We start from the raw sequence: 20110 nt of genomic DNA on the forward strand, positions 1-20110 counted from the left end.
CCACCATTACGCCTCACAAAGATCAAATTTGTTGACACGCTGGGGCCTGTGGGGTGGAGGGCGGGGAGAGGGAGAGCATCAGGAAAAATAGCTAATGCATGATAGGCTTAATACCTAGGTGATGGGTTGACAGGTGCAGCAAAACACCATGGCACATGTTTACTTATGTAACAAACCTGTACATCCTGCACATGTACCCAGAAAATTAAAATAAAAATGAAAATAAAAGATCAAGTTTGTTAAAAAAAAAAAGAACATAAGTGCATTTTCTATTACCAACTCTTGATCGTTTGAAATTCTCTGCTGGGTATCAGAAAAAGAAGGCACACACATAGACTTACTAATAAATTGAAAGCAGCGTTTAGGTACGCACAGTCCAAGGTTGGGAGTAAAATGGAATTTTTCCACATTTAACATAGAATTACAATGAGACCTCTGGGTCAGTTTCATTCACTGGTTTTGAGAAAAAGCTCAGTATGTTAATAGAAGATGTTGCCTTGAATACTTTTTGCTTACAAAGCTGCATTTTTATTATGCAACTCAATGTAGGCAGGCAATTATAAATAATTTCTGATATGCAACAAAATAAATGAATCTCTTAAACATATTTTAAAATTCTTTTGAGTCATTGAGTCAAAAAATTGATATTTCCTCACTATCTAATTTTATGCATTGTTTGGGATGGTGGATATCTGATGTTGGGTTCTTTGTGTACTCATAAATCCCGAGACTATTTTCTTTCTAAAGGACTTTATCTTATTTCAAGTTTATCATATTTTAAAAATAAACTGGTGGTACTGACATATAATCTGGTAATTTAGAAAATTAATAATGGGAGTCAGTAATCTATGAAACCTTGTACAACAAGGCCTCCCTTAATGCTGTCGATGGGATCACGGAAATTGCTACCTTAAGCAAAACCGGGTGTAACAAAATCCACTTTACCATAGGCTACTTGAAATCACGAGTTCAAATGACAAGTTCCTATGATCTATTTCTCATCACAAAAACATTATCAAATTTCTAAATAAAGACCCAAACACTTCTAATGGGAAACACTGAAACAAATGCGATCCATACATACATTTAAGAAAAATTAATTTAAAAAATTAACATAATTATTTCCCCAGTTATTCCAGCTCAGGGTTGCTGTGAGTGGCCAGAGCCTATCCCCACAACTCAGGGCACAAGGCAGGAACCAGCCCTGGACAGGGTGCTGTTCCATCGCAGGGCACACTGAAGCACACATCCACATTCCTCATTGTGGAACAATTTGGACACGCTAATGCCAATTGACCTGGAATGCACTTCTTTGGGATGTGGGAGGAAACCCACACAGTAATGAGAAGATTGTGCAAACCCTGCACAGACAGTGACCCTGGTCAGGAACTGATTTTTTTTTTCTCCATCAATATTATTATAACAAAATGATGTTGGAGAAAACGATGTTATTGGAGGACCTGCTATATTGTCCTTTCAGAAATCACAGCCCATTTTAGTATAAGACAACTTGAAGGGCTCCTAGTCCCTAGAAGCTCTTATGTCTCCCTACCAGCTATCTTTAAAGATTTTTGTTTCCCTTTTAAAAGAACTGAAATAAAAAGATCTTGATGTCTGGCAAGGGGTTAGCTTGATAGACGGTGTGATACAGAATATTGCCCCAAGGATGATAGCTGTGTTAGACACAATTAACGCCTTTTGCTGACTTGCCACCCCGGCTGAACGAGCCCTTCAGCCTGTAGTGAGAGGAGCAGAAACGAAAGCTGAAACTGAGAACCACACTGGAAAATACAAAGTCTTCTTATGTAGTACTTACTAGCCTACAGTGGCTTCCCAGAATATGAATCACTCCAACTTGCCTAGGAGGTGTTTCCATCTGGCTGTCATTGCTCAGCAATCACAGAAGGGAATTGAGAGTATTGTTGTCCTGCTTATAAACAATCTGAACACACGGAAATCTATTACTCTTTTATATACTTAAAACCATTCTATGGCTGATTGGAGCCCATGCCCAAGGCAATTTTGTAGCCTACATATAGCCTGTTAAATATTAATGAGAGGAAGGGTGTGATTTCCACAACGGGATAATGGGTCCTGTTCACAGGAGAGCACAGAATAGTCTCGTTTCGGCATTTTGCTACATTATCTTCTTCCATTAAGTAATCGATAGCCACCACCTTTTAAAGTTAATTCTCCCCTCATTATATCAATAAAGAAAAGCAGATTTAGGAGTCGTGGTTTAAGAAGGACACAGGACTATTATTACTTTGGGTTTTGTCAGTCAGCTCATCGCTAATTACTCAATAGCTTTATGCCATAGGAGTATATCAATCCATGTTAAGACACCCTTAAGAAGAAAATCTAAATATTTAAAAGAACATTTACATTTGTTCATTATTCTCTAGTTTAAAAGTTAGTAACTAACTTTCTCAGATGGTTTTATAATGTATAGATTATGGCTTATGACAAAAAAGGACTAATGTCTACTATGAGGTCTGGACAATGAACACATTTATAACTTCTGTTCTTGTCAAGTTTTATGATAACAAGGTGAATTATATGGAAACAAAGCTTGCTTCCTAAATAATAGTACTTAATAAAAGAATGTGTTTGAATATTGATAATGTTGCTTATATAATTGTAATATATTAGACTTAGTAAATATTATCTTATGACAGAAGTTCTTATCAAGACAGAGTTATTATATAAACAAACAGCTGTCAAAAAGAAGATGAGCTTAAATAAAAATGCTATATATATTTTAGATAGTTCTTTGTGTCTGTTGACTTTAGATCACATTTAGTCTTTATACTCTACATGAATGTTTCCAGTCTTTCCTTATGCAATTAGAAATGCATTTGTAAAATGGCACAATACCTGTAGATGGAAATTTGGCAATATCTAGCAAAATTACATATACATTTGCCCTTTGTCCCAAGAATTCCATTTCTAGATGTCTTTACCAGCAATACATTTGGATATGAATTGTTTACATTTCCATATTCACTGTAGCACTTTCATATTATCAAAAAGCTGTAAAGCCTAATGTTCATCAAGAGGATACTGATTGAGTAATATATGGTACATCCACACAATGCAAATGTATGAAGCTGTAAAAAATTAAATACATCTTTTTATATGCAACAGAATAACCTCTAGCATACAGTGTAAGTTGAAAAAGCAAAATGGAGAAAAGTGCAATATATTGAAATACATCTAATGTCAAAATTCATGAGTTCATAAGGATACTAAAAAGAAAAATTCATCAGTTACATTGGGAAATGTTATAATTATATTCTGAAAACTAACAAATAAAGGGACCACTTAGACATTTAATCTGCCTTTCCTGTATGAAACCTATTTCATCAACTAAATAGTTCATCAACTAAATAGTGGATGAGGGGAAATTGTTCTATATATGTTCATACTTCAGCTAATCAATTAAAAATGATGAAATAATAAGATTACCATTTTGCAAACCCCTAATGCAATGTTGGATCCAGGCAATGATCATCAATGGCCACTAAAATCGCACAAAAGGAGATAACCAGAATATGTGCTTTGTGATAGAAGCATTAAATACAACTAATGAAATATTGTTTATAAGAAAGAAAGGAAGCAAGAAAGCAATCACACCAAGCTCTGTATCTAGCTACCACATTTAAGGAAAAAAAGAGACAGAGGAGCATGTTAAATGATACCAGGAAGATACAGTCAGTCGGAAAAAATACAGACAAGAAAATACAGAGCAAAACAACCCAGGTTCTTCAGCAAATCAATATAAAAAAATTTTAAGAAAGAGTTAAAGTATAAACTAAGAGACTTCAGAAACATATTATCCAAGTATAATCCATGAATCTTGTTTAAATATAGATCAAATAAACCACTATACCAAAAACATCAAAAGACAACTGGGTAAATTTTTTAAATGACTAGCTATTTGATGTTAAGGAAGTAATGTTACTCTCTTATTTACAATTTGAAATAATCTAGTGAGGAGCAGCAAATGTGCGGCTATGAGGAAGAAACACAATTGGCCATTCTTGAATAATTAGCTGGACGGTGGACACACGGGGGTAGATTTTACTACTCTCTAATTTTACATATATTTAAAATGTTCCATAATAAATTGTTGGGTTATCAAAAGAAATATTTCTATATAATAGCTAAAATGATTTATAAAAGTTAGTGGTCTTATAACTTTATTTATTTATTTACTTATTTTGAGACCGAGTCTCCCTCTGTCACGCAGGCTGGAGTGCAGTGGCTCCATCTCGGCTCACTGCAACCTTTACCTCCTGGGTTGAAGCGATTCTCCTGCCTCAGCCCCTGCCGAGTAGCTGGGATTACAGGCGTGCACCCCCACGCCCAGCTAATTTTTTTGTATTTTTAGTAGAGACAGGGTTTCACCGTGTTAGCCAGGCTGATGTTGAACTCCTGACCTCAGGCAATTCGCCCGCCTTGGCCTCCCAAAGTGCTGGGATTACAGGCATGAGCTGCCATGCCCAGCCGGTTTCATAACTTTAATTTGTTTTAAAAAAAATCATAATATGGTTTAGGTCATGGTTGTTTGGAAGTACAGAAAGGGAAGAAAATAAAGTTGTGTTTCCTAAATTCATTTTAGTACAACTAACTTTCTGATATAAATATATGCCCTTGGATTGCTGTTCTCAAGACTATCTGCAATCACATGGTGTAGTTAACCTTCTTCCACACAGTCCACTTGGCTTACCCAAAAATAGTACAGAACCAGGGTCAGCTGGGGTGTTTGAACACATTTGTGTATGTGTGTTTCTATGCAATCTAATGAGTAATATAAAAGAACTTAAGGAGATTCTTTTTTTTTTATTAGTCACCTCTCCAGTTTTGCAAAACAATCCTAATTATTACAGAATATTGTTTCATGATATAAAGCTGGCAGTGTTCTTAGTTATCATCTAGCTCTTCTCAATAAGGAAACTGTTGAAACCAGAACTTGCAAAAAGTTTCTTTTTAAAAATTCTCCACTCTGATATACTCTCCCCTATGCCATTCTATTACAGAATCTAGATCCTGTCTTCTTTCCAAGAGGCTTGCTTTCTGAGCAGAATAAAAATTATGGCAAAGTTAGTTTGATAGAAAGAATGAAACTAACTAGGTTTCCTAGAATACTGACCAGCCTGCGTTTATGAACATGAATGAAAATTAGAGGGTTTCTATGTAGAAATCTGAATCAAGCTTCTGATCAAAACCAGAAGAACTTGACCCTCATTTTCTTTCTTAGCCAGCCACTAACTTTGGGAGTCTTCAGATGAAATCTCATCTCCAGCATGACTTAATATTTGGGTAAGGTGCTAGTGGAAAAGTTTCACAGTCTATTTCAAAGAAAAAATTTGCATATGTGAGTCACACATCTGCAGTACTTTGAAATATACTGGCAAATTAAAAATTACACTCTCCCAACAAGTTCTCACCTCTTCTAAATATTGCACAAAGAACGTTGGTTAGTAATGTACTCAAAGATCAGAATTCTGTTTCAGCACACCCTTATATGAATGTTCTACTATAATAAAAGCTAAATCTCAATAAGCTTGTCAGCCTTTATCCAAAGACACTCGAGGATTTAATTGTTCTAACTAACTCGGGTACTCAGATCTCTTGAAGAGGTGAAACAAATTTAACTCTCTTAAAATAATCAGTTAGAATTGCCTCAGTGTCATGTGGTACCACTGGAATACAATTCTGTGGGGTATCAGGAAACTGACGGCTAAAAGACAACCAGAGCTGTAAAGCCTCGTCTTCGACACTCACGTTTTATCCAGGGATAAAGGCAACCCAAAGCTCAAACATATATCAATGCTTCAAAAATTTTCAATGTACATCTGGACTCTAAGAACAACAGCCAGTCTATTCTCTCTTTCTGGTTCAGTAACTTTTCTATTAACTGCAAAATATCTTCAAGAAGTGCAGATTCTGATTCCACCACGGTTTTACAATGTTTTGTCAAAATTTCCGTGCTAAACATTTGCTTTCAGAAGTTGCTGTGACACTAGAAATGTTCTCTGCAAATTGAAACCATCTCGAAGATTACCTGAAGGAAAGAAACTAGAACTAAAAAAAAAAAAAAAAATGCAGAATGATCCATAACCTCTAAAAGTGGTTATTCATACCAGCCTATTTTATGCAACAAGTTTGATGAGTAAAAAAGACTCAAATGTACAACCATATCTCATTCTTATTATTTACATTGTATCCATAGACTGTAAGTCATGCTACACTTCTGGGAAATGAATAGAAATTATGATATTCTATTTTACTTGAAAGGAGTTCTTAAATAATATTTTGATATGTTTTAAATATTAAAATTAAATAATACTGTTACATGTTTTAAATATTGCTTTTTCAGGTAGAAAGCATAAGATGGCCAAAGAATTGGTATAATCAATTCTTTAAAAAACTATTAAAAAGGAAATGAAAAGCTTTAGAAAATGTGCCCATGATGACACTACCGTGAACTGCTCAATTTGTTTTCCCTATTGTGAAACTTCTGCTTGGCCTGCTCACTCCTATAAAATTATGTTATTGTGCACTTTCTATTCCTTCTTTCTCTTCTTCTCTAACTAATAAACCCATAAATAAGTACCACTAAAATAAATACAAAAATAAATAAATGGTGCTTCTTGGTCCTCCTGGAATTCTTTCATTATGCCAACACTTCCTTAAAATTCTCAAGAATTTCCCCAGGGAACCCAATTTTATGCCTGCCCCAGCCCATAAGGCACCCTCTGCCTGCCTCTGGGCTGCAAGGCAGATGTACTAACAAAAGGCTCTGTGCTTATGTCCTGCTCCCCTGAGGATCTGTTTTGGCCCAACCTCTGAACCTTTACCAGCCCCATTGGAAAATGGTATTTGCTCATTGCTCTCTTTGGAGAGTTTGGACACATAATGTAAAATGTAAGACACCACAAATGCACATTCTCCCAGCCTGTACATACGTTCAATTATTTCTCCAAACTTTATTGAAGGTATTTTTTTCATTACTTTTACTCAAGTGTGTGCTATTTCCTGAACCAATGCAACAATTTTCAGATTATTTGTCCCCAAATGCTTGCCCCTCTAATCATCTAAAGTACCATGTCTCATCATCTCATTCTTCTTTCCAAAATGTAAAGCTTGCTCCACATTGCCATGACCGTTACCAAGAGCTTTCCACCTGCCAAACTCCATGCCATGCTATTTATCCGTAATTATTTCATTAGATAAACACAATCCCCCTCTGAGTTAGGCATTAACTTCTCCAATTCACAGATGATGAGAACTGAGGCTCAGAGTTTTTAAATAGTTTTTCCTCAGTCAACAAAATAAAGCTCATACTCAGTATGCAGTGCATGTGTGATTCTGTATGGTAACAGGTAATGCTAGTCAATCTGATTTAGCAGAATTTCTAACACTTCTTGCTGGCCACTGTGGAGGAACTCATTTATATCTCTAAGCTTTTGCTCCTACTGTTTTTTGTTCAAGGAATATTGGTCTTCTTTTATTCCACCTACTCAAACCCAGCCCACTCTTCAAGGGCAGGATTAAGTCTCACCTCCCTTATGAAACCCTTTTCTGATGCCATTTAGTGAATGTTTTAGTGCATATTGATTGCCCTGTTATTACATGCTGTATCTCCAACGGATAAAAATCCTACAGTCGTGAGACTTGGGCAAAACTATGGCAAATGACAGATCCCACATTACTCTTCAAGTTAAATGCCAAAAATCTTACATCTCTCAGTTACACGAAAATAAATTAGAACTTAATCATGTTGCAACTAATGACAATAATTTGTTGATGTTTAAAGACTATAAGGGTTTGCATCATGTAATTTAACATAAATACACTAAGTGGCTTCTATGGCTCAACTTAGTACTCAGTGTAAGGGCTGTCGGTATGAATAAATAAGAATCAACCCTGAGAGAAATGTATACTATATTAGTGCCATGGACAAAATCATTCCAAACCATAAGAGCTAAATAGAATCCTGTTCAAATGAAAGATACACAAATATAGAATCAATTCCTATAAGCAGATTATATTCATATACAAAATAAAAGAAGTTAAAATGTGTAGTAGATGTCAACTTGGAAATTTGCATTCATTCATTTACAAATACTCATTTGTGTTGACTACTTAGTAACTGAAAGGCATTTTGTGTGCCTGTGCCTATACCTACTTAATTTATAGTTTGTCTACAGAATGGTACACTAAAATAATCAGATTTGGGGAGTAAAATTAGCTGGAATCAATATAATTTGAATTCACTTAACCATTTTCAAAAATTAGTAGATTTGTATAATTGTTAAACAAGAGGCTCTTTAGAAATAATCACCAAATCCGGCCGGGCGCAGTGGCTCACGCCTGTAATCCCAGCACTTTGGGAGGCCAAGGCAGGCAGATCACGAGGTCAGAGAGATCGAGACCATCCTGGCTAACACGGTGAAACCCCATCCCTACTAAAAATACAAAAAAATTAGCCGAGTGTGGTGGCGGGTGCCTGTAGTCCCAGCTACTCGGGAGGCTGAGGCAGGAGAATGGCATGAACCCGGGAGGCGGAGCTTGCAGTGAGCCGAGATCGAGCCACTGCACTCTAGCCTGGGCGACAGAGCAAGACGCCATCTCAAAAAAAAAAAAAGAAAGAAAAGAAATAATAACCAAATCCAAAGATTGTGATTGCTAAAGTTATGATAAGTAACAAAGGTAGTGGAACATATGTTATGTATAAGATGGATCACTGGATGATAAAAAATGTGTCTAGTATCTAATATAATTCTCTCCCAAACTTTCATAGGAGAGAAATAAATACTGTCTCTAGTAAACATAATCATTTAGGTCACTATAAAAATGTTTTATATTTGTTATAGGAATATTTCATTGGGATTTTTCATTGTCTGGATGAACTATCTCTCGAAACTAAAATTGGCAAAAAGTTTTCAACTCATGCACCAGCATGGATAGTTTGTCAAAGTTTCATGAAGAGCTGTGTTGAGAAGCGTTCTAAAGCCACTTTGAGAGTTAAAAAGTCATGATTAACGTGTGCACAGTGGTTACAGGAGATAGTGGGTGTTTAGGGGAAGAAGAGAGGAATTGCATTTGCCACCTCTACTCAAATTATTTCCCTGAGCAAATTTTGCATTAATAATTTTGTTATCTACGTACCTTGATACAGGGAGGGCAATTCAAAGGATGGATGACTGAAATTTTCAATTTACAAAAAATATACATTATTCTTCCATAAGTTTGGAAATTAACTGTCTTTTCTGTGCATATTTTATTTTTCTATTTATTATAGAATATTAAATAATATTTTAACTAGTCACATCATTTTCAACTATTTTAATTCTATAACTAAACTTCAAAAACAAATAATTCTACAAATAAATAATTCTGCCTAAATAATACTGCTGTATAGGATATGGCAAATAGACAAAAGGTAATATTGAAGATGATGGTTTAAAAAAGCAACTATTAGTTAAGAGAAGAATAACTTTGAATATTGATCTCAATAGACCTTACTATATTAACCATAAACTTAAATACCAAATTTATTCTGGTTTTTGTAATAAGTGACTGATTTTTCTATTTGTTGTACTGTTAATAAGATTTATCATATGTATTTTGTATACTGTCATTAATCTAAAAGCCAAACTATTAAAAGTGTAAAAGAGAAATTATGTCTATACAATTTTATCATCAAAGGAGTTAAAAAAGAAAACCCAAGAGTAACTTATTATTAGCTAAGTTAAATTGAGCAATTTCTTTCAGGATCTTAGATGTAAGCTTTTTTTTTTTCTTTTCAATAATCAGAGAGAGAGGAAATCTCGAAAATTTTTTATTATCTAACACGATGGAAGAATGTGCAGTACTTTTAAGCCCCAAAACTTTTAAACATATGTGATAATTGAGTATGTTAACAAAACTTTAGTTTCCTGAAATATTTCCTAACAGTTTACCCATCTCATCTTTACACTACTAAATTTCAGTTACTCCAGTTTTTAAAATAAAATAAAATTATCACCAAGAGGCAAACATTTATAGTACCCATTACTTTGAAATTATAGTTAAATAAAGATGTGAAAATTAAGTTGGGAAGACAAAATCCTTTTAACCAACTTTCCTATCAAATTATCTGGAACAAAAACTCCGTTTTACTTCCGTTAGTCTTAAAAGTCCTCTGCATTCACTTGGCCTCTGGGTACACAGTAACGTTTCTAAAGGTCTGCCCAAGGGATATTTTAGTCATTTGGTGATCTCCTTGAACACAAGTCATGACAAACAATAAGCTAATTCTCAAAAAGTTTTTTTTTTGAGTCATTTTTACTACTTTTAAATGAGTGTGTCTGATGCATGATTTTGGGCCCCCTGATTAATGGTCACCGCCAGCCCAGCTTCTGGAGTTGTAGCGTTTCCGTGAGCTTCCCTCCAGCAGAGCTCGACCATTAATCCAGTGGCATATGTCAGCTCAGCAGAGCAAGGTCACTCTTCTGCTTCAAGGGGAACCTTTTTAGAAATAATAAAACTGACAGAAAGTTCTTTTTTGCATGCTTTATGCCACCTGAGGTTGAGTGCTGCAGTTAATATCATAAAGCTTATAAACATTCCCATCCCAGGCAGCACCCGCTGCTGCTAGTCTTAGGAATTTAACACTTTTTTTCTTAGTAAGAACAGACATGTTTATGTGGGGCAAGTATATGGTATGTAATCCCAAATAGAGGAAGAATGGGTGGGAAAATAAAACAGTAAGTTCATGTTAGGATGTTTGGGAGAGATGTTAGTGTCCTATAACTGTTTTTATTGTCAATTACATTTATTTACCTTTTAGCAAACTGGGATTTGGTTAGGTGAATATTTCAATCTATTGAGGGGGTTAATAGCAGTGTTGAAATGTATGAGTAGTGGTAAAAATAAACTCAGTTTATAATCACTCTTTGACCTATAATGTAATGTTCAATAATTGTAGAACATTTATCTTTGAAGGAACTGTATTTTTAAAGTTATAAACATTTGTTTTATTGGTAATGACTTTTTCATAATTGATAATTACAGTGAGATAGTCATAATCTTAAAGTAATTTGAAATTTTTAGATGTCCTAACATACAAATCAAACAAAAGATAAAAGATGATTGCTATGTAATAACTAACAATGTAAAGAAACTATAATCATAAGTATTACAAAATGTATATATTTAATATTTTATTACTTTTATTATTTATTTATTTATTTATTTATTTATTGAGACAGGATCTCTTGCTCCAGGGTTGCCAAGACTGGAGTGCGGTGATGTGATCATAGCTCACTATAACCTTGAACTCCTAAGCTCAAGCAATCTCCTGCTTCAGCCTCTTGAGTAGCTGGGACTACAGATGTGCACCACCATGCTCAGCTAATATTTTTTTTTTCTATTTTTTGTAGAGACAAAGTCTCACTATGTTGCCCAGGCTGGTCTTGAGCTCCTGTCAAGTGATCCTCCCACTTCAGCACCCCAAAGCATTGGGATTACAGGTGTGAGCCACCATGTCCAGCCACTTTTATTTAATTAAAAATAGCAGTAGCACAACTGTAACCACATAAAGTATTCAGGGGAAAAAAACCCCAGAAAATTCCAATTTACCCTTTTTAACCAAATGCCGTATCACTGAGATGAATGCCGTTATCACTATGTAGATTTTGATACAAGGTAAATTTGACTTGACTCTTACTCCTGGAGTTTAAGCTGTTAAAACTATAAAAAATATAATAAAGAAATTTAGTTATTTAATCGTATTCATTTTCCTTTTGTAGAGAAAATGTACCTGGAAGTGAAGCCAGTACTTAGCAACTTAGCTCAATCCTTTTAGGAAGCCAATACATTGGTCAGGTATCATGTCTCTATGTCCAGGGTCAGGCCCTCACCTCAACGAGTATGGGAACTTTATTTTTTAAGCTTGCAGAAATATACAACTTCAAGGTGACTAATTCATAAACCAAACTGATAATATATCAAAAATGGCAATACTAACCAAGCGAGCATTGATTTGCTGTGAGAAATTCATCTGCCAAGAAAAATGCATATTCATGTTGACTGATCAAAAAATTGTTTCCCCTGAAAGAAACATGACACAGGACACCAGATCATTGCTGGAAGTTTGTTTGATTCGTGTGGTGGTCACAGTAAAGTCAATTAAGTGGTATTAAGACTAGAGACATGAAGTTCTTCTCCTAGCCTTACGTACACATTTCACCTAAGAGAAGTCTGTCCAACCAAAGGGATATTTGCTTCAGCTGTTTTGCATGATTTGCAGACACAGTGGCAAATATCTACTCTCCCACACATTTCTAGGCTGTCTGCAAAGCAACACCCTTTTGCTAATACTTTCCACCCGAGAAAAGGGTTTGTTAAGATGGCAGAGCCCGGCAATTGCATAAAATTTAAAGCTTTACAGTCAGAGGTTCAACTCCTCTTCTTAACAAAATGCCCATAATTAACCTCCTACTCCTTATCATATCTACCCTAATCGCCATAGCATTTCTAATGCTGACCGAACGAAAAATCCCACGCCTTCTTTAAAGCCCTCTTATTTATATGCTCTGGGTCCATCATTTGTAACCTCAACAATGAACAAGACATTCGAAAAATAGGAGGGCTGCTGTCCCTACTTCTACTAGACCTAGCCTGACTAGAAAAACTAATACCCAAGACAATTTCACAACACCAAACCTCAGCATAACAATGTTTGATTATTTTGATTCTAGGAATGGTTACTTTGTTTTGATGTGGGTGTTACCCAGATCTTTATCAGTGACGCATTTACAAACTATCTTCTGGAGTAGACTACTTCTGTAGATGACTAATATTATCCATTAGTCATTTCACACTCATCATACATATATTGAGAAATCACCTCTATGTTCTATACTATCAATGTTTTCAGTGGTAGCCAAAGTGTTATAAAAAGCACAAGGAATCTGAAAGTCAGGTAGACTGAGTTCAATCCCTCTTGAATCCTCAACAAAAATCCCAGGGATGCACATATGAGTCAGCTACATCCCCTGATCCTCTGTTCTTGATGGTGAATCTAGTTGGGAGCACATACTGAAAAACTGTGAGTTTAAACAACAACAACAACAACAAACAGAGAAATGTGGAACAAGCATTATGAAAATAGAAAGGAGGGAGAGATTTTTTTTTTTTCCTTTTTTTTCGAGACGGAGTCTCGCTGTCGCCCAGGCTGGAGTGCAGTGGCGCGATCTCGGCTCACTGCAAGCTCCGCCTCCCGGGTTCACGCCATTCTCCTGCCTCAGCCTCCCAAGTAGCTGGGAATACAGGCGCCCGCCACCAGAGGGAGAGATTATTAAATGGACATGTACTACCAGCTAGGAAGCTTACATATGGTAATTTTCTTAATTCTCACATCAACCCTATGTGACATGCTTTAAGACTTATCCTTTTCCTGATTACCACAATGAGGCTCAAGAGGCTTAAGAAAATGTTCAAAGTCCCCTGGTTAAGAAAGATCAAAGAAGACATTCACACTCAGGTCTCTACGCCTTTAGTTCACGTTGCCTACTGCTCTGCTAGACTGACCCTAATACACTACCCTGGGGTAACTGATGGAGGCTTTCTTGAGGAAGTGACAGTCCACCTATAAATTCGAATAGATAAGAGTTCATGAGTTGGAAAAAAAGCACAGAGTGTTTTAGGCTAAGAGGAGGACAGACAGAAATGTATGAGAGTGGTCAGATCATCAGGAACATGGGCCTCACTCTACCAACCAAACCAGAAGATCTGGTATTAGGGCCCAGACATAGGTATTTTTATAAAACACCCCAGATGATTTTAATATTAGGTTGGTGCAAAAGTAATCACGGTTTTTGCTATTATTTTTAATATGCAGCCAGAAAGCATGAGTCAAGGGGGTCAAACAGATGTTTTACTTTTTAGTTTTCAAATAATTCCTAATAGAGGTCTAGTGGGTTGTGGCAGAGTTACATTTGGATGGGAGGAAGGAAAGAATAACAAAGGCTGGAGAGTGTAGGTAAAGGCAGTCAAGTCAAATGTGGGGCTGGCAGCATGGAGGGATTAGTCAACTGGAAGTGGAGAAAGATCTAGAGTAATTGGAAGGAAGGAAGCAACTAAAAACCTAATCCTCACTTCCAATTAGTACAAGCTCACGGACTATGTTATGAGCTCAACTGACACCCACAAATTTGTATGTTTGAAGCCCTAACACCTTGTACCTCAGACCATGACTGTATTTGGATATAAAGCCTTTAAAGAGAAAATCAAGTAAAAAATGTGACCTTTATGGTAGGACCTAATCCATTCCTACTGGTGTCCTTGTAAAATGATGTTTGGACACACACAGAGAGACATCAGGAGCACACAGGCACAGATGAAGAGGCAATAAAAGGGCAGCCATCTTCATGTCAAAAAGAAAGGCCCAGAACAGATCCTCCCTTGAAAGCTCTCTGTGAAACCCACCCTGCCAGCCCCTTGATCTTGGGTTTCCAACCTCCAGAAGTGTGAGAAAGTGGATTCCTGTTGTTAAAGCCACTCAGACTGTGATGTTTTGTTATGGCAGCTCTAGCAAACTAATACAGGCTAAGTGAAGGAAGGATGGGGACTTAGCCAGCTGTGGTGACAAATGTCTCTCTCTATCTATGCAAGAATCACTTCAACTACCAACAGAGATAGTTTAAAATCTTATGCTATTATTAATCAATTCTTAATGGAGGACATTTTTTTTTTCTACTAAGAAGCTAATATGAATGTCTTGTTTCTGAAAGTTCATTGAAATCTTTAACACTAGAAAGGAAGAGAAATGGATCAGTTTGGTAATGATAAATTTGGAAACGAATATGTAAAGCATGGACTTGATTCCATTATTGTAAAAACAAAACAAAAACAACAAAAAAAACCCCACAGTTTTTAGGGATTTTGAAACCATTTATCTCCAAAGCAAGGCAAAGAAAGACTAAAGAGATAAGTGTCTGAGTAAATTGATTTTTAACAAATCCAGCATCTTGGTAGTCAAGGTAGTGACCTTATAACACTTCCTATAAAATACAATATTCAAATTTCCAAACAAAGGGGAGGCTACACTTCTGTCGTTTCTCTAGCTATTCATCTGATCTTTCTGAATATTATCTGAACACTTTTCAAGTATAGCTAATACATTTGGCCCCAAACATTTTGCTACCTGCTTGGGATAAAACTTGATTACAGATTCATATTCTGTAAAATGGAAAAGCTAAAATGAATTAGTGCTTTGTTTGGAGAGAAGGGATCAAGGCTAAAAATTATTTAAAAGGTGCACTACAAATTAAAATAAAATCCAATGGGAAATTATATGTTTAAGAAAGAAGAAGAAGCCTTTGGAAAGTGAGACATCAATTTAGGGATGAATTTCTGGTGACTGTAAACAATGGAATGAGGCCATTAAGCACCAACTGGAAGCAAGAATGGGACAGGACAGTGGAAACTTTCCATCTGCCATCTTTAGACAGCATGTAGTAAGTTACCTATAAATATCCAAATGGATAGAATAAGTACAAATATATCCCAAATTTAGAGTCTTCTCAATATCCAAATCAACTGGGCCGTTCCTTTGTCTGAAACACAGTTATCCCTTGCCTGGTTTCTGCAATAGTCTGTTAACTGGTCTCACTCCCTTCAGTATATTTGAAACACAAAAGCCAAAATAAACCCAGTGAACTGTAGGCCAGATTCTGTCACTTCTCAAAAATCTTTCAACACCAGTTAAAATTCTTTTAATGGCCTAGAATGACCTCAGTGATCCAGCTCTTTGCGGCTGCTCTTCCCCCTGTGTACTCTGCCCCACTGCTTCTCAAACACACTGGAGACAGTCCCATTTCAAGGCCTTTGCACTTGCTCTTCCCTCTGCCCAGAGTACAGTTTCCTTCACCAGTCCCAAGACCAGCTCCCTCACTTTCTTCCGGTCCTTTCTCCAATGCCCCATTCTCACCAAGTCTTCTCTAGTTCTTCATATTTCAAATCCTTCTTTTCTGTTAATTTTTTTTTCTTCTTGGCACCTATCATTATCTAGCATACTGTATATTTAACTTATTTATCCTATTTATTGTCTGTCATCCCCAGTAAATATGGGACCTTTTGTTCACCTTGGTATCTCCAGTGTATTGTCCATAATAAGCATTTAATAGACATTTGTTGTGTTGAAGGATAAATGAATGAATGAATGCATGGATTAGTGAATTAACTTTTAAGTCTTTTGAAAAGTAGAAAAAAGTGCTGCCAGGTTGGAAAACTATAAAATTTCTTGATGTCCGGTCACATTTTATATTAGGTAAATAAGAATATTTGGGGATGGAACCCAATCATCAGTATTTTTTTTAAAGCTCTTTAGTGATTCAAATATTTGGCCTAGGCTCCAAAAACCATCGACCTAGAGCATCATTTCCAAATTTTAAAGTGCTCACAGAACTGCTGAGTATCTTGTTAAAATGTATGTTTTCATTTCGTAGGCCTGGGGCAGACTGCAAAATGCACATGACTAACAAGCTCCTGGAACGCCCGTGCTGTTGCTCTATAGGACCACAGTGAGTAGCAAGTTCTTAGATTCAAGTCAGCCTTGATGAACCTTGAGATACATTTTAACATATTCTAGACTCCATTTTCTCCTGACTTGTCTTATTTGGTTTTATGTTTGCATTATAGTTTATCAAAATTACTTTTTAAAATGTTATAAATGCTACATAAACACAAAAATGAAGACAACCTTTTGAGATATCTGGTTTTTTGTTTTGTTTTGTTTTTGGAGCAGATGGAGGTAATAACTAGAAGTTAAAATAAATATTTATTTATAGCCACCATTTTTTAAAGGGGAAAAGAGTAAATCTAACATATTACCTACATTTTATATCACATATTTTATTCCAGAAAACTCTGTTTGAAAAGGCAAACATTCAACAAAAATTGTACCCCAGAAGAAGAAGTAATAGAGAGTAGGAGGAGAGAGACACAGGCTTAGAAGCAGAAAAACTGTGCCATAAATCCCAAATCTTTTAACTTGTGGAAAATATTTTGCATCTACAAGGCTTTTTTCTTCTTTGTAAATTGGAAATAAAAATAATGTCTATCTCCTGGGGTTTTGAGAAGATTAAACATAATAATGGACATGAGCACCTTGGACAAGTGCCTGGCCTCAAGTAAGCACCAGTGCATATAAATACTTCTTCTCTTTCTTATACCTGGTTAGATAAGAGTTAAAAATGTATCCTAGCAGTCTTGATACAAAAAAAACAGTGAAGAAAGCTCTTTAATGGCACAACTATGTGTCATCCTTGTCTAGGAGCATAAATTTGCACAGCAGGCAGTGCAGTGAAAACAGCTCATAATCAACTCATCACCTCTCATCATTGCTAGGATCAAATGCAAATGGGAAAGAATGCCACTTCAGTCATTGCTAGTGAAAATTAGCATCTGTGACACTAATGGTGTCTCATTTAGTATGCACTTTAGATTAAAAAGAATGGTTAAAAAAAGGCTATTTCCAGAACTGTCATTATTCTAACATTTCCCTCAAAAATAACAATGGTACTTGAATCTCCTTTACTCAAAGAAAAACCTGCTAAAATTTATTAACATGGATCATTAATCCCTCCCAAGTAAAGGCCAAGATGTTCTAATTACAGTCACTAACTTTAATTTGTGGGATCCATGTCTTTCTATTTTCAAAATTTCTTCCATATTCTTTAACCTGGACCAAGGTCTACCCTTAGGTAACAATCGGATTCCTTCATAACATTGGGTATATTAGAGTTCTTAACATAAAGCTTAAAATGAGTTACAGTTGTACTTATACACAAACATTTTTACACACCTATTAACAGACTTGCTACAAAGAAACAATAAGACAGGGATGCCCTCTCTCACCACTCCTATTCAACATAGTGTTGGAAGTTCTGGCCAGGGCAATGAGGCAGGAGAAAGAAATAAAGGGTATTCAATTAAGAAAAGAGGAAGTCAAATTGTCCCTGTTTGCAGATGACATGATTGTATATCTAGAAAACCCCATTATCTCAGCCCAAAATCTCTTTAAGCTGATAGGCAACTTCAGTAAAGTCTCAGGATACAAAATCAATGTGCAAAAATCACAAGCATTCTTATACACCAATAACAGACAAACAGAGAGCCAAATCATGAGTGAACTCCCATTCACAATTGCTTCGAAGAGAATAAAATACCTAGGAATCCAACTTACAAAGGATGTGAAGGACCTCTTCAAGGAGAACTACAAACCACTGCTCAATGAGATAAAAGAGGATACAAACAAATGGAAGAACATTCCATGTTCATGGGTAGGAAGAATCAATATCTTGAAAATGGCCATCCTTCCCAAGGTAATTTACAGATTCAATGCCATCCCCATCAAGTTACCAATGACTTTCTTCACAGAATTGGAAAAAACTACTTTAAAGTTCATATGGAACCAAAAAAGAGCCCGCATCGCCAAGTCAATCCTAAGCCAAAAGAACAAAGCTGGAGGCATCACACTACCTGACTTCAAACTATACTACAAGGCTACAGTAACCAAAACAGCATCGTACTGGTACCAAAACAGAGATATAGACCAATGGAACGGAACAGAGCCCTCAGAAATAATGCTGCATATCTACAACTATCTGATCTTTGACAAACCTGAGAAAAACAAGCAATGGGGAAAGGATTCCCTATTTAATAAATGGTGCTGGGAAAACTGGCTAGCCATATGTAGAAAGCTGAAACTAGTTCCCTTCCTTACACCTTATACAAAAATTAATTCAAGATGGATTAAAGACTTACATGTTAGACCTAAAACCATAAAAACCCTAGAAGAAAACCTAGGCAACACCATTCAGGACATAGGCATGGGCAAGGACTTCATGTCTAAAACACCAAAAGCAATGGCAACAAAAGCCAAAATTGACAAATGGGATCTAATTAAACTAAAGAGCTTCTGCACGGCAAAAGAAACTGCCATCAGAGTGAACAGACAACCTATAGAATTGGAGAAAATTTTTGCAATCTACTCATCTGACAAAGGGCTAATATCCAGAATCTACAATGAACTCAAACAAATTTACAAGAAAAAAACAAACAACCCCATCACAAGGTGGGCGAAGGATATGAGCAGACACTTCTCAAAAGAAGACATTTATGCAGCCAAAAGACACATGAAAAAATGCTCATCATCACTGGCCATCAGAGAAATGCAAATCAAAACCACAGCGAGATATCATCTCACACCAGTTAGAATGGCGATCATTAAAAAGTCAGGAAACAACAGGTGCTGGAGAGGATGTGGAGAAATAGGAACACTTTTACTCTGTTGGTGGGACTGTAAACTAGTTCAACCATTGTGGAAGACAATGTGGTGATTCCTCAAGGATCTAGAACTAGAAATTCCATTTGACCCAGCCATCCCATTAATGGGTATATACCCAAAGGATTATAAATCATGCTACTATAAAGACACATGCCCACGTATGTTTATTGTGGCACTATTCACAATAGCAAAGACTTGGAACCAACCCAAATGTCCATCAATGATAGACTGGATTAAGAAAATGTGGCACATATACACCATGGAATACTATGCAGCCATAAAAAAGGATGAATTCTTGTCCTTTGTAGGGACATGGATGAAGCTGGAAACCATCATTCTCAGCAAACTATCGCAAGGACAGAAAACCAAACACTGCATGTTCTCACTCATCGGTGGGAATTGAACACTGAGAACATCTGGACACAGGGTGGGGAACATCACACACCAGGGCCTGTCGTTGGGTTGGGGAAGAGGGGAGGGATAGCTTTAAGAGAAATACCTAATGTAAATGATGAGTTAATGGGTGCAGCACACCAACATGGCACATGTATACATATGTAACAAACCTGCACATGTACCCTAGAACTTAAAGTATAAAAATGAAAAAATAAAGAAACAAAGAAAGAAAAAACAAACAAAATCCGGTAAAAAAAAGAAAAAAATAAGTACATAGCTTGAGTGAGTATCCATACTTGAACCAGGCTGTATGTAGTAGACCAAGGGTGTATTACCCTGTAGCCCATGAAGGCTTTGAATGTGGCC

At 36.2% G+C, this 20110-nt stretch overlaps 1 protein-coding gene across 2 annotated transcripts in view; it reads right to left on the reverse strand.

The window, feature by feature from the left end:
- SAMSN1 (SAM domain, SH3 domain and nuclear localization signals 1) overlaps positions 1-20110 on the reverse strand; it is a 172260-nt gene that overhangs the window by 36423 nt on the left and 115727 nt on the right. The window lies entirely within an intron of this gene.

This window comes from Pongo abelii, chromosome 22 (assembly GCF_028885655.2).
Source record: "Pongo abelii isolate AG06213 chromosome 22, NHGRI_mPonAbe1-v2.0_pri, whole genome shotgun sequence".
Lineage (NCBI taxonomy): Eukaryota > Metazoa > Chordata > Mammalia > Primates > Hominidae > Pongo > Pongo abelii.